Source organism: Sturnira hondurensis, unplaced genomic scaffold (assembly GCF_014824575.4).
Source record: "Sturnira hondurensis isolate 20B ecotype Veracruz unplaced genomic scaffold, ASM1482457v3 Scaffold0009314, whole genome shotgun sequence".
NCBI lineage: Eukaryota > Metazoa > Chordata > Mammalia > Chiroptera > Phyllostomidae > Sturnira > Sturnira hondurensis.
In genome coordinates this window covers 965,650-981,552 of record NW_028081945.1, presented here as the reverse complement: position 1 = coordinate 981,552, position 15,903 = coordinate 965,650, and the positions used below count along the sequence as shown (strand labels likewise).

Genomic DNA, 15,903 nt, shown 5'->3' with positions numbered 1-15,903 from the left:
TAGGATGCAAATATTGGAATGCCTGAAGTTGTCCCAGAGGCTGCTCATACCATCCTCATTTAAAAAAATTTTTTGGATTCTTTTTTCTTGTTGTTATTCTGATTGGCTATTATTTGCTTCCTTCTGTTCCAAATCATTGCTTTGATTCTCACTTTCATCTGGAGTCTCTGGGGATCTCCAAGGTAGGTCAAACAGTGTTAGCCAGATTGATGGAGTCTCAGATATGGCACCAGCTTGCCAGTTCTTTGGGGGAAGGGCTTAGGAAACAGACAATGGCCTATGCTCACCTTGATGCCAAACACACCAGTTTCTCCCTGAATGCCACTTGTGCCTTTCAAGCTGCTACCCTGGTGCTGAAGGTCAGAGGGATTGAGTCTGAAGAGGAACTGCTTGAGGTGACAAAATTTATTCATTTATTTATTTGTTTATTCATTCATTCTTCTTTCTTTTTTTTTACAGATTTTATTTATTCATTTTTAGAGAGAGGGGAAGGGGAAAAGAAAGAAAGGGAGAGAAACATCAATGTGTGGTTGCCTCTCACATGTCCCATACTGAGGACTTGGCCCACAACCCAGGCATGTGCCCTGACTGGGAATTGAACTGGTAACCCTTTCATTCGCAATCTGATGCTTAGTCCACTGAGCCACAACAGCCAGGGCTACTTTCTTCCACTGACTCAATCCTTGCTGGTTTTTGTAGCCAGAAATTGTGGGAACTTATACTCCTGGCACTGGAATCCTGGGCTAGGTGTCCTGGGGTGGGGCTAGGACTCCTTGCTCCTGAGATAGCTCTCCTGAATTTTTATCCACCATATGTGGGTGAGAGACCAGTCCATTCTGTGTCTGCTCTCCTCCTCCTACACCGGATGGATGTGGTTTCTTTAATTCCATAGTTTTCAGACTTCCATTGAACTCAATTTCTGATAGTTCTGAGTGATGGCTTTTGTGCATTTTAGTTGTAAGTTTGATGTGGTTATGCAAAGAGGTGAGTAATGTCTGTCTGTGCTGCCATCTGGACTGGAAGTCTTATATTTTCATTTCTAAATTTTTAAATACATATATTTTTTTATCCTCACCAAAAAACATTTTGTTTTTCATTGCTTTTATAAAGAGAAGAAGGGAGAGAGGAGTGGAGAAAGAGAAACATTGAGATGAGAGAGAAGCATCAGTTGGTTGTTTCCCAAATGTGCCTGCAACAAGGATTGCACACTCCTGGACTCTGGTGGAAATCAAACCTGCAACCTAGGAATGTGCCCAGAATCAAACCCACAACTTTTTAGTTAGGAGACAATGCTCCAATGAAGTGAGCTACCCTGGCCCGGAATTCAGTTCTAATTGTTTAAAAATATTGTCCAAAACACAGAAATAAAGCAAAGAGACAGCAGCATGTCCCCCTGAAGCACTGTTTAATAGGCCCATCAAAGTATGTATTATTTAATAATTTTGGATCCCGGAATCAGTTCACTTTTTTTCTGTAAAGAACCAAATAGCAAATATCAGATTTTTGTTTAATTACAATTATTTAAAAATGTAAAAGCCATTTTTAACTCATGGGCTATACCCTAATGGCAAGTAGCTAAATTTGGCCAGCTGACACCCAGTTTGCAGACCTCATTCTAGGAGAAGTCCCTATGATTGTCTCAATACTGAGAAAAACCTACATTTTATAAATTCACATTAATTTGTAGTTTTTTTCTCCAGTAAAGATAAAAATGATTTTTCTGGCAGAAATATAACATTAAAGTTATGGTTTTATTGTCATATGATATTAACCAGACTTGTATCTAATAGAACAATCTTTTTATTTTAAACTAAATGTTTAATTTTGAGATTATTATAGATTTACATTAGTTTTAAGAAATAACACAGAGAGATGTTGTATCCTTTACCCAGTGGTGGTGATAATGGTACCAAGTGTTAGACTAGTGGAGTCAGACCAGACCTTCATTCAGCAACCTTGGCACTTGAGTTCTGGCTAAGAAAGAATTCAGAGTCAAGACTCAAACTATACAAGAAAGTTTATTTAGAAAGTCACAAAGGTAAAAGTGAGTTGTAAAACAAATGGGCTCAAGCAACAGCTCAGAGGTTAAAAAAAAAAGAGGCCCTTAGAGCTTAGGTGAGAGAAGGGTGAGGGTAAAGGTAGCACACTTGAAGGGAAGAGGAGGGAGTTGGAAAAAGCTCCTGCATGCTCTGAAGAGGGAAAGCATGCTGGATCCTCTGTCCTGAAGACTTTTAAGGGTGGGGATTTTAGGAGAGGTCTCAGGGGAGGAGCCCTATAGAATATTCATCAGCTTTCCAAGTGTGTCCTTTTAGGGTTGTACTCTCCACTGAATGGTAGGTGCCAGGGCAGAAGGTCATTAGTCAACACAGCTGGCCCTGATGTCAGCCATGGCACTGCTTGTCTGATTTTGCTGTTTTTCTGAGCCTGGAGCTGAAACACAGATGAGGCCTAGATGTATTTGATGCTGGTCAGAATCTCACTGTCCTGGGGGCTTAATACTTAAGGGTTCTTCTCCAGACCCCTTGTTAATTCCCCTTTAAGGGGGTCTAACCCTCATGACTAGCAACATGCCAGAGGACGAAAGGTCAGGGGAGGGTCTTAACACCATGACCAGTTTTGTGCTAAGGGAGGAAAGGTTACCATTAAGGTGGGGTCCTTGTTTTCCTAGTTTTGCCCCTTGCTAGGCCCCTGGGCTTTCTGTACCTGCCCCATCGTCTTTGCTCTGCTTATGTCTAACTACCTACCACAATAACATCTTGCAAGACTATAGTACAATATCACAGCCAGAATATTGCTTGGTAGAGTCAAAATACAGAGGATTTCCATCACCACTAGGATCCCTCATGTAACCATTTTATAGCCACACACACTTTTCTCAAGACCTCACCCTGCCAAACACTAATTTGTTGCCTATTTCTGTACATCTCTAAGTATATAAGAGAATCACATACTATGTAAGCTTCTAGTATTGACTTTTTTATACTATAATTTTCCAGAAATTCATTCAGGTGAATTGTGAACACTTATTTAAAATTCCTTCTTGAAGGGCCCATTAATATCCAGTTCCTCAAATGTTCTTTGAGTCAGCCTCACTATTCTATTTGTCCCCTCACTGATGAGTTGGAAAAAAGAAACTTGGCTATGTGTTCGTTCTCTCTTTGTATGAGTTCTCTATTTAATTTTTGAAAATAACATTTTGACACAATCACAGTATACTGTGATTGCCCCCAGAAGACAGTTCCCACTTGGCTCAGTTTTTTTTCTTTTTCTGTTTGAAAATGTGTATCTAGTCAGAAAAGATCACATCACCTTTCTATCCTTCACTCAGAATACATACATAATTTGCTTTGTTTGAATTTCAAAGTAATGATAAGAAACATGGTCTCTCTCCAGTGACAGGTCATTTCTGTGAGATTTGGGGGTGAGTTAAAAGGAAATATTTTTTTAAATAACACTTTTATCCTATGCCACTGGTTCTCTTTTACTTTTATTTTTTAAGCAAAGCTTCCAACAGTATATCAAAAGAGAGACTTACAAGAGCAGGCTGACAGTGACCAGAGGAGATAGGGGAGGGGATTATAGGGGAAAAGAGTGAAGAGTTCACAGGAACAATTATAAAGGACACGTGGACAATAACAATGGGGAGTGGAAACAGGGGAGGGAGGTAGGGAGGACTGGGGTCATGGGGAGTGGTGGGGGAAAAAGGCAGAAAACTGTACTTGAACAATAAAGAATGTTTTAAAAAAGAGAGGCTTATGAGTAATTGATTTAAAAAAACCCATGTGTCTTTCAGACTTCGATTTTTTGCCTCTAGTGAGAAGCAGGTAGTTCATGATAGATCATCACTTAATAGAAAAGGTACTTTTTCTCAGGAAGATTGGAAGCCATTTAGTCCACTGCATTCTTTTGGAGCATTACTAACATAAATCTTCTTTTAAAAAACCAAACAATANTCTAGTCAGAAAAGATCACATCACCTTTCTATCCTTCACTCAGAATACATACATAATTTGCTTTGTTTGAATTTCAAAGTAATGATAAGAAACATGGTCTCTCTCCAGTGACAGGTCATTTCTGTGAGATTTGGGGGTGAGTTAAAAGGAAATATTTTTTTAAATAACACTTTTATCCTATGCCACTGGTTCTCTTTTACTTTTATTTTTTAAGCAAAGCTTCCAACAGTATATCAAAAGAGAGACTTACAAGAGCAGGCTAACAGTGACCAGAGGAGATAGGGGAGGGGATTATAGGGGAAAAGAGTGAAGGGTTCACAGGAACAATTATAAAGGACACGTGGACAATAACAACGGGGAGTGGAAACAGGGGAGGGAGGGAGGGAGGGAGGACTGGGGTCATGGGGAGCGGTGGGGGAAAAAGGCAGAAAACTGTACTTGAACAACAATAAAGAATGTTTTAAAAAAGAGAGGCTTATGAGTAATTGATTTTAAAAAACCCATGTGTCTTTCAGACTTCGATTTTTTGCCTCTAGTGAGAAGCAGGTAGTTCATGATAGATCATCACTTAATAGAAAAGGTACTTTTTCTCAGGAAGATTGGAAGCCATTTAGTCCACTGCATTCTTTTGGAGCATTACTAATATAAATCTTCTTTTAAAAAACCAAACAACAAAAATTTAAACATAAGAAAGAATAGTATAACAAGCCCCCATATAACCATCATTTAAATTCACAATTAGTAATATTTGGCTAATCTTGTTTTAAACATACCCATCATTTTCCCCAATTCAGCAAATCCCATTTAAGCAATATGCTGAGTGAAAGAAGCCAGGTGGTGAAAGATAAATATCATATGATCTCACCTTTAACAGGAATCTAAACATCAAAACAAACAAGCAAGTAAAACATAACCAAATACACTGAAATAGAGAACAGAATGACAGTGACCAGAGGGGAGAGGGGAGGGAATTTCAGGGGAAAAGCAGAAGGGTTCACACGAACAAGCACAAAGGACACATGTACAAAACTAAGGGGGGTGAAATGGGAGGGAGGTGGGGAGCACTGGGTGGGTGGGCTGAGATTGGGATAAAAGACAGAAAACTGTACTTGAACAATAATTAAAATAAATTAAAAAATAATAATTTCATCCATAAATACTTTAGTATGTATCTGTAAGAGTTTTGACCCCTTTAAACATAACAATACCATCATTACAAAGAAAAATAGCAATAACTCCTTAATGGTATTCAATATCCAGTTTGTATTCAGTTGTTCCCCGTTGTCTTAAGCTTCTTTTTTTTTTAATGATTGGAAATAGAATCTAAACAAAACCTCTGTGTATACTTGGTTGATTTTTTCCTTTTTTAAAATATATTTTATTGATTATGCTACTACAGTTGTCCCATTTCCCCCTCTTCATTCCCCTCCGCCCTGCACACCCTCTCCCACCCACATTTTCCCTGCTTTAGTTTATGTCCATGTGTCATAAATTCTTTAGCTTCTACATTTCCCATACTATTCTCGCCCTCCCCCTGTCTATTTTCTACCTACTGTCTATGCTACTTATTCTCTGTACCTTTTCCCCCATCTCCTCCTCCCACTCCCCTGTTGCTAACCCTCCATGTGATCTCCATTTCTGTGGCTCTGCTCCTGTTCTGGTTGTCCACTTAGTTTGCTTTTGTTTTAGGTGTGGTTGTTAATAAATGTGAGTTTGCTGTCCTTTCACTGTTCTTATTTTTTAACTCCCTTTTCTTAGATAAGTCCCTTTAACGTTTCATAAAATAAGGGCTTGGTGATGATGAACTCCTTCCACTTGACCTTATCTGAGAAGCACTTTATCTTCCCTGCCATTCTAAATGATAGCTTTGCTGGATAGAGCAATCTTGGATGTAGGTCTTTGGATTTCATAGCTTGGAATACTTCTTTCCAGCTCCTTCTTGCCTGTAAGGTCTCTTTTGAGAAATCAGCTGACAGTCTGATGGAAACTCCTTTATAGTTGACTTTCCCCTTATTGCTTGTTGCTTCTAGAACTCTCTCCTTCATTTTAATCTTGGCTAATGTAATTATGATGTGCCTTGGTGTGCTCCTCTTTGAATCCAACTTCTTTGAGACTCTCTGAGCTTCCTGGACTTCCTGTAAGTCTATTTCCTTTGCTAGATTGGGGAAGTTCTTCTTTATTATTTGTTCAAATAAGTGTTCCACTTGTTGCTGTTCCTCTTCCCTTTCTGGTACTCCTATAATTCAGATGTTGAAATGTTTAAAGATGTCCTGGAGGTTCCTAAGCCTCTCCTCATTTTTTTGAATTCTTGTTTCTTCATTCTGTTCTGGTTGAATGTTTCTTTCTTCGTTCTGGTCCACTCCATTGATTTGAGTCCCAGTTTCCTTTCTGTCACTATTGGTTCCCTGTGCATTTCCCTTCATTTCCCTTAGTTCAGCCTTCATTTGTTCCTCTAATTTGTGACTAAAATCAACCAGTTCTGTGAGCATCCTGATCACCAGTATTTTGAACTGTGCATCTGACAGGTTGGCTATCTCTTTGTCTCTTAGAAGTATTGGCTCTGGGGCTTTGAGCTGTTTTTCTGCTTGAGCCATAGTGTTTTGGTCTGTTCGCACCTGTTACATATGAAGGGCAGAGCCTTAGGTGTTCACCAGGGCGGGGTAACCGAAGTCACTGGGTTGTGATGCTGTATATGGGGGCAGGGTCCAAGAGGGGAAAAAAATGGCACTTTGCTCTACTCTCTGTTGCACCTCAGTCCCTTATGCCACTTCACCCAAGCAAATTGGGCCTTTCTGGTACTGATTCCTGTGTGAGTGGGCATGTGTGCATTCTAGGACCCTGTGGGTTTATCCAACAAACTTTCCTGTAAAAGTGGGAGCCTATTCCTGTGCCTCAACCCCCACAAGTGTTTTCAATTGGTGTTTTGAGGCTTTATTTCCAGGCTCTAGGACCCTGGGTTGCTCCCCAGTTATCTGCGTGGGAATGATACAGGGTGCAGCCAAGGGATGGGGGCAAAAAAAAGATTTGGGATGGTGTCCACAACTCAAAGTGTATAGGAATATTGGAAAGACATATTATTAAGATGTCCTCACCCTCCCACCCCAGGTGTCAACTGGGGGAAGGGACAAATGGAGCAGGGCCATTGAGAGTTGTTTTGCATAGCAACAGTTTTGCAGCTAACCTCTGGAATGGTCATTAAACATATCTATAACCTTTAACTGGTTTCATAGATATGTTAAATAGCTATGGCCAAGTTTTGGGCCAGGGAGAAGTGAGTGGCTTCTACCCAGGATGTAACTGGGGGCTGATCCTCTGAGACAGTGCCTGCATTGAGAGCTTGGAATGGATTGGCTCTAGGACATGGGGCCATACTTGCCCAGGTGACAAGGGAGAGCTACGCTGTTTGGAAGAGGGCAGACGTAGCAGCCAATGGAGGGCAAGCCATGTGTCTTTAGCAGAGTAAGGGTCCCCTCTTGCCCAGGTGAAAGGGGAGAGCCATGTAGTTTTGGTGGAGTGCAGACCCCCTCTTTCCCAGGTGAAAGGGAAGACCACGCAGCTTTGCCAGAATGGAGATCCCTGCGGCCAGGTGAAGAAGAAAGACACACACTTTTGGTGGAATGTGAACCCCTGCAGCTTTGGTAGAAGAGGCCCATGTGGCTTTGGGGTGCTCCCTTTGGCCCCGTGGCCTGGAAAGCAGGAGAGAGTTTGACAGGCACTTGGTACAAAGAACTCTTGCCAGTGGAAGGTGCCACATGACTTTGGATTAATTGGAGATCCTGACTGGACAGGTGACACAGCTCACAGTGCCAGTGACCTGGAAAAATGGACATGTGCTCTTTTCCTGATTTATGGTACCTGGAGTTGGGACAGTGGGACAAGGGAGCACTGTGTGTGTGTGTGTGTGTGTGTGTGTGTAGGTGTATACCCTTAAAGACTTTAATATTTTAATGAAGGCATTAGGCCTGCATAGCATTAAATAAACATTTAGTTTCCTTTTCACAAATCTCTGGCATTGAGAGATGTCTTTCCAATTGGCGGCGGACAGAAGAGCCCAGTAGATATTAGTATGTTGTCCTTGGGAGGGGCCCCTGTTTTCTGTAGCAGTTTTTGGCATTCCTTGGTGAGCCAAGTATTGGCCCCCGCCCCCCAACCTCTTGTTCAGTAACAGGAATGTGAGACCACTGCCTGGTCCTAAGCCACCTTGCACATGGTGCCCCGCTTTTTGCCTCACTGGGTCTCCCCGTTGCCACCCCATGCCTGAAGTCTGCCAGTCACTGCCTGGGTACCCAGGGTCTGCCTGGTGCTGCCCTGTGCGCCCGGGGTACCTTGCACACTTGTTGTCACCGCTTCCTGTGCCTCAACATTTCTCCATTCAGCCACCTGACTGCACCTCACCTACCAGTCTGGATGAATGTGTCTATTTTAACTCCTTGGTTGCTGGACTTCCATACAGTTCAATATTCTTTCAGTTTTGGTTGTTACTTTGTTTCTAAATTGTTGTTGTCCTTATTTTGGTTGTTCGAGGAGGCGCAGTGTGTCTATCTACGCCTCCATCTTGGCCGGAAGTCTATTTGGTTGATTTTTAATGTGATTTATTTACTTATTTATTTTGTAACAGTTGTATAAAGGTAAAATTGATATACAATAAACTCTACATATTAAAGTGAATAATTTGATAAGGTTTGACATACTACCACAACAAAGATGGTAAACATATCCATCACTCCAAAAAGTTTCCTCCTGCTCTTTGATAATGCTTCCTTCCCAATCTTTCCACACATTCTCATCTCTAAGCAACCACCAATCTACTTTCTTTAGATTAGTTTGCATTTTCTAAAATGTCTTAAAAATATCATAGAGGATGTATTCTTTTTTGATCTGGCTTCATTCCCTCAGCATAATTCCCTTAAATTTTTTTTTTACTGTTGTTCAATTACAGTTGTCCCCATTTCCCCCCATTACTCTCCCTTGCCCAACTGACCCCCCAACTCTCCTACATTCAATCCTCCCCTCCCCTTGTCCTTGTTGAAGGGTCCTTTATACATGTTCCTGGAGTTGACCCTTTCCCTTCTTTCCCCTGTTATCTACCTCCCCACTCCCCTTTAGTCACTGTCAGTTTGTTCTTTATTTGCATATTTGTGGTTCTATTTTACTCATTTGTTTGTTTTGCTGGTTAGTTTCCACTTATAGGTGAGATCATGTAGTATTTGTCTTTCACCACCTGGCTTATTTCACTTAGCATAATACTCTCCAATTCTATCCATGTTGTCACAAAGGATAGGAGTTCTTTCTTTCTGCTGTGTAGTGTTCCATTGTGTAAATGCACCATAGTTTTTTGATTCACTCATTTACTGATGGGCACTTAGGCTGTTTCCAGTACTTGGCTACTGTAAATAACGCTGCTATGAACATTGGGGTGTATAGGTTCTTTTGAATTGGTGTTTCATGATTCTTACAATATAATCCTGGCAATGGAATTGCTGGTTCAAAAGACAGTTCCACTTTCAGTTTTCTGAGGAAATTCCATACTGTTTTCCACAGTGGCTGCACCAGNTGTGGGGGCCCGCCAGGCCATAAGGGGACCAAGGACAGAGTTCTCCACTGTGAGAATGGTGGGTGAGCTTGGTTTCTGGTCCCTGGAGCCGGCGGGTACCTTGACACTTTCCTAACCTTCTAGTTCCCAGCCTTGAAGGACACAACAAGACTCTGGCGCAGGTGTCATGTTCCCAGATAGTTATGAGAACTTCTTGCCCTTTTGATAGCTTAAGGGAGTGCACGAACTTTGAAAAACAACATTGTTTCTAGTTCCCTGCAGTCTTGCTTTAGGCATTAACAGTTTGTATATAAGACAGCTGTTCCTTGAATAAATTTGCCATTTGCCATCAGAGCTTATGGTCCTCTCCATTCTTTTAATTAAGTCCCTCGCCTCACCTTGTGACCACCCTTGCTGCAGCGGGCTGTGGCATTTGTCTTTCACCACCTGGCTTATTTCACTTAGCATAATACTCTCCAATTCTATCCATGCTGTCACAAAGGATAGGAGTTCTTTCTTTCTGCTGTGTAGTGTTCCATTGTGTAAATGTACCATAGTTTTTTGATTCACTCATTTACTGATGGGCACTTAGGCTGTTTCCAGTACTTGGCTACTGTAAATAACGCTGCTATGAACATTGGGGTGTATAGGTTCTTTTGAATTGGTGTTTCATGATTCTTACAATATAATCCTGGCAATGGAATTGCTGGTTCAAAAGACAGTTCCATTTTCAGTTTTCTGAGGAAATTCCTACCAACAGTGCACTAGAATTCCCTTTTCTCCACAACTTTACTAGTTGTGGAGAAACACAACTAGTAGAGAGTTCTCAACTCTCTTAGTTGAGAGTCCTGTCTATTGTACAGTAGAATTACATTGTATGGATGTATCATGCTTGTTATATTGATTCACTTATAGAAGGATACTAGGATTGTGTCCACTTTGGGGTTATTACAAATACAGCTGCTTTGTATAGCTATGTAAAAGACTTTATATGCATATGCACTTGTATTTCTCTTTGGTAAGTACAGGGTACAATCACTGGGTCATATGGTAGGTATGGGTTCAACTCTTAAGACAGCCCTGGCTATATAGCTCAATTGGTTAGAGTATGGTCCCATATACCAAGGTTATGGGTTTGATTCCTCATCAGGGCACATACAAAATTGACCAAATCCATCTTTCCCTCTCTCTCCTTTCCTCTCTGCCTCAAAAAATCAATAAGTAAAAAAAGACTACCAACTTGTTTTCCAAAGTAGTTGTACCAATTTACAGTCTTTCCAGCAAGAGTATGAAATCTATGAAGCTCCACATTTTCACCAACATTTTCTATGTTCAGTCTTTTACATTTTACATAGTCAAATTTCACTTATATTTGAAATATTAAAAACAAAACTAATAAGTAAACAAAACAGAAACAGACCCATGGATACAGAGAATAAGCCAATACGTGCCAAAGAGATGAGCTGAGGAGGGATCAGGGGGAAAAAGTGAACCAGAGGAATTGCCTTCTGAAGAAAGCAACAAAACAACAACAAAAAGACTAGGCTTTTTTGACAAGGGCAAAGAAAGATTTTTAGTTGGTGTGAGTGCATGAGCAACCTTGACTTTTAAAAATACATGCATATAGGCCCCTGCTAGGTAGCTCAGTAGATTAGAGCATTGTTCTGATATGCCCAGGTTTCAGGTTCCATTTCCTGTAGTCAAGATGCCAGCTTAGGCAAACATGGCTCGCCTCTTCACACAGCCACATCAAAATTACAACTAAACCAGAACAACTATCTCTCAGAACCATCAGAAATTGAGTTCAATAGAAGTCTGACAACTATGGAACTAAAGAAACCACATCCATTGAGACCAGTAGGAGAGGTGCAGATGTGGAACACACTGGTCTCACCCATATGTGGTGGATAAAAACTCAGGAGGGAAATCTCAGAGGTGAGGAGTCCCAGCCCCACACCAGGCACCCCCACCCAGAGTTCCAGTGCCAGGCACATAAGTTCCCACAACTTCTGTCTGCAAAAACCAGCAGGGACTGAGTTGGTGAAAGAACCTTGTTTATCCCTGAACAGTTCCTCTTAAAAAATCCACACATGGACCCACCTACTCAGACTCACTCCCTCTAAGCTCCAACATCTTGAAAGGCACCGGTGTCATTCTGGGAGATGCTGAAGTGTCTGGCCTCAAGGTGAGCAGATGCCACTGTGCCTTTTCTGAGCCATTCCCCCACAGAGCCACAGAGCCAGCAGGCTGATGCCATTATTGAGACTCCATCAACCTGACTAACACTGTTTGACCTGCCTTGGAGATCCACAGAGACTCCACCTCACCCATCTTATGGCCTGACCCAAGCTGCTCTTTCATATGAATGGCTGATCTTGGTTCATGCTTCACAACTTCCTGAATCCTCTCAAACAAGCAATAACTGGGTTCAGTGAACTCCAGGCCAAGCACTAGGAGCAGCCCGATTAGTTTCACAGCTTGGCTTCACCTGGGTAACTCCAAGTCCAGAACAATTAGCAGCTATCTCAGACTGCTTTATAACTTACAGGCAAAACACAGGTGGGGGCTGACCTTTGCCTGCACCACCTGGGAAACCCTAGGGCCAGTGTACGCAGTTGACAGTTACAGACCGCATTGGAGGACAACAACCCTGCCCCTGTACAGGTGATCCTCCAAGAAGGGTGGAGGTTGGTGGTCAGTGGTCACAGCCAATTGTTGCACCTGACTGGCCTGGGTAAATGATTCCCATTGATCTACCAAAAGCAATCAAGACTGTTGCTTGGCAACCAGTACAAGTAGGAGGGTGTACTCAGCCCACACGAAGGGTGCACCTTGAATACCAAGTTTGGGTAATACAGAAGGCTGTGCCACTTGACCCCTAGGACACCTACTAAATTAGGGCACACTACCATGACACAGAATCAAAGCAGCTCTGACTAACATATAGGAACAAACACAGGGAGGCTGCCAAAGTAAGGAGACAAAGAAACATGGCCCAAGTGAAAGAACAGATCAATACTCCAGAAAAAAGAACTAAATGAAATGAAGATGAGCAATCTATTGGATGCAGAGTTCAAAATACTGATTATAAGGATGCTCAAGGAACTTAGTGAGGACCTCAGCAGCATAGAAAAGATGTACTAAGAAATGAAGCATACGCTAATTGAAATAAAGAACAATTTAAAGGAAAACAACAGTAGTGTGGATGAAGCCAAGAATCAAATCAATGATTTGGAACATAAGGAAGCAAAAAACAACTAATCAGAACAGAAAAAAAAATCCAAAAAAAATAAGGGCAGTATAAACAGCCTCTGGGACAACTTCAAGAGGTCCAACATTCACATCATAGGGCTGCCAGAGGAGAAGAGAAAGAGCAAGAAATTGGAAATTTACTTGAAAAAAAAAGAAAGAAAACTTTCCTAATTTGATGAAGGAAATAGATATGCAAATCCAGGAAGCACAGAGAGTCCCAATCAAGTTGGACCCAAAGAGGACCACACCAAGACACGTCATAATTAAGATGCCAAAGGTTAAAGATAAATAGGAAATCTTAAAAGCAGCAAGAGAAAAGCAGAGTTACCTATAATACAGTTCCCATAGGACTGTCAGTTGATTTCTCAGAAGAAACCTGTGGGCAAGAAGGAACTGGAAAGAAGTATTCAAAGTCATGAAAAGCAGGGACCTACAACCTATATTACTCTACCAAGCTATCATTTAGAATGGAAGGGTAGATAAAGTGCTTCCCAGACAAGGTAAAACTAAAGGAGCTCATCATCACCAAGCCACTATTACATGAAATGTAAAGGGACTTACTTATGAAAAGGAAGAAGACCAAAACTGTGAACATTAAAATGACAACAAATTCACAACTATCACTGAATAAATCTAAAAAATAAAAACAAAAAACCAAATTAAGCAAAAAACCATAACAAGTACAGAATCATAGGTATGGGGATTATCTGGAGGATTATCAGCTGGAAGAGGGAATGGGGTGGAAAGGGGAAATATTGTGTCAGTCAAGAAGCATAATTGGTAGGAAAAAATAGGGCAATGTTAAGAATCATATAGGAAAGGTAGAAGCCAAAACACATGCATGACCCATGGACATGAACTAAGCCTGGGAAGAGGGCATTGCTGGAGGGAAGACAGGTACCATGCAAAGGAGGTAAAGGAAAAAATTGGGATGTAACAGCATAATCAATAAAATGTACTTTAAAAATAAATTTAAAATAAAATATAAATTAAAAAACCCCCAGCATACAGCAACAGATTAAATGTAAAAGTAGATAGGAGCCCAGGCCAACAGAGGCAGCAGTGGGAACAGCTGCAGCCTGTGCCCTCTCCAGCCATCCACCCCAAGGTGAGGGCTGGAGCTCTTTCCCTGCATCATCCTTCTCTTCCTCTTCCACATCCCCCTTCCTCCTTCACCAACACACTGGGCTCCCTCCCCTTCCTTCTGCTCCTATTGTTTGCCCCATCTTCACCCCACCCCCTCCTCCCTACCCCTCCCACCTGCAGCTTTTGGCTTTCATCCCTTCCCTGCTCCCCAACCAGTAACCAAAGACTTAACCACTCTAAGTCCAGCTCCCCAAAACACTGCTCATCATAGACACCAGTGTGATCAAAGTTGAATTAAACATCACTCTCACCATCTGGCTTCTTATGAAAAAGAAGTTAACAGTATCATCAGAAAGAGAGGAGAATCATTTAAGAAGATGCCCAAGTAGAATGGTCAACATTTCTTAAGGGAATTGTCCTGAAAGAATTATAATTTTGATTGGACCCTCTAATACCATCTTTTGAGCCTTTGCTATGATCATTGACAAACTGGAAGAGGACATCAGCAGTTCTGTGACCAATAGTGCAGCTGCCAGTAGATCTCCAGTCACCCTGAGGCTGGTGGTCCTGCTAGTCAGTGTGGCTTTCTCATTGACAAAGGTGGTTGCCATGTCAAGGACATAGTGATTACAGGGGCTCAGGTCTAGGTGGCAGTGGATGTGCTCCACATATCAACTGAGTGGGCCATCACTATTGCACGACCATTCCATATGGAGCCAAGCCATCCAGTTCCCTGGGCATCTTTGCAGGTGACCAGGACAGATGCAGCACAAGCAGCAACAGTGTGAGCTTTCTCTGTACCATCCCATCCCTGTGCCTCAACCCTGATCTGGAAGGACCACCTCTAAAGGCCTCTAATGGTATACCTTGAATGGTATACCATTCAAGGACAGTATGCTATTCCACAGCCGGATGTGACCAACCTGCACTAATTGGCAATGCAACAGTCTCATTTTCTCATGATGCATAGCGACACCAGATTCAGTAACATTGAATCCAGTTCTCTACAGGCGAAAAGCTATTGGAGTTTGGATGCATCTACTCAAACTACTTCTCATGAACTCACCATTCCAAGTGATTTGATTGGCTGCATAATCCATGTCAAGGCACCACAATCAATGAGATCTGTCTGATGCCCGGGTTGCAGATCAAAATTGCAACCCAGTTGAAGGGATGTACTGATAGGCAGGCTACCATCACTGGATCTGCTGCTGGTACTAGCCTGGCTCAATACCGAATAAATGTGAGGCATTCTTCGGGATACAGGTGGTGTGGAGAAGAGCTAGAACAATGCAGATTCACCCATAATCACTTTCTGCTATTCACCACCTCCCAAGATCCAGCCGTGTAGTTTCTGAACAGTCAGCAATTCCAGGTTTTAAACAGATTTTAAATTTCAAGTTTCTATGCACTTTATCACCCACTTGTGATTACTTTGAAAAATATTTATTTTTAGAGAGAGGTGGAGGGAGAGAAACACTGATGTGAGAGAAAAATATGTGAGAGAGACATCAATAGGTTGCTTATTGCTTGCCCCCAACCAGGGGCCTGGCCAGTAACCCAGGCATGTGCCCTGACCAGAAATCTAACAGGTGACCGTTCAGTTTGCAGAACTGTTACAGAACAGACACACAGGGGCCTGGACCAAAGGATGGTATACTAATACCGTCCAGACCACCCACTGGGTTCAATTGTTTGCCACCAATTGGAAAGACATCAGTCAATGACAGAGATTTGTGAAAAGGAAAGGAAATATTAATTTAATGCTATATAGACTTAAAGTAGTGACCTAACATCTTCATTAAAATATCAAAGCCCTTCAGGATATACACCAAAGCACACACAGCTGCCTTCTCCCCCTGCCATAATTCAGGGTATCATAACTCAGGAAAAGAGCACACATCCATGTTTCCAGGCCACTGGCACCATCAGCTGTGTCGCTGTCCAGGCAGGATCTCTAATTAATCCAAAGTCATGTGGCACTTTCTCATGGTCTACTGGCAAGAGTTCTTTGTACCCATTTTTCCAGGCAAAGTCTCTCCTGCTTCCCAGGCCATGTGGCCAAAGGGAGCACCCCAA

The 15,903-nt window shown here is 41.9% G+C and overlaps 1 pseudogene; it reads left to right on the top strand.

The window, feature by feature from the left end:
* Window positions 1–272: 272 nt before the first annotated feature.
* Window positions 273–15,175, top strand: LOC118994410 (poly(rC)-binding protein 2-like; annotated as a pseudogene).
* The last annotated feature ends 728 nt before the right edge of the window (window positions 15,176–15,903 follow it).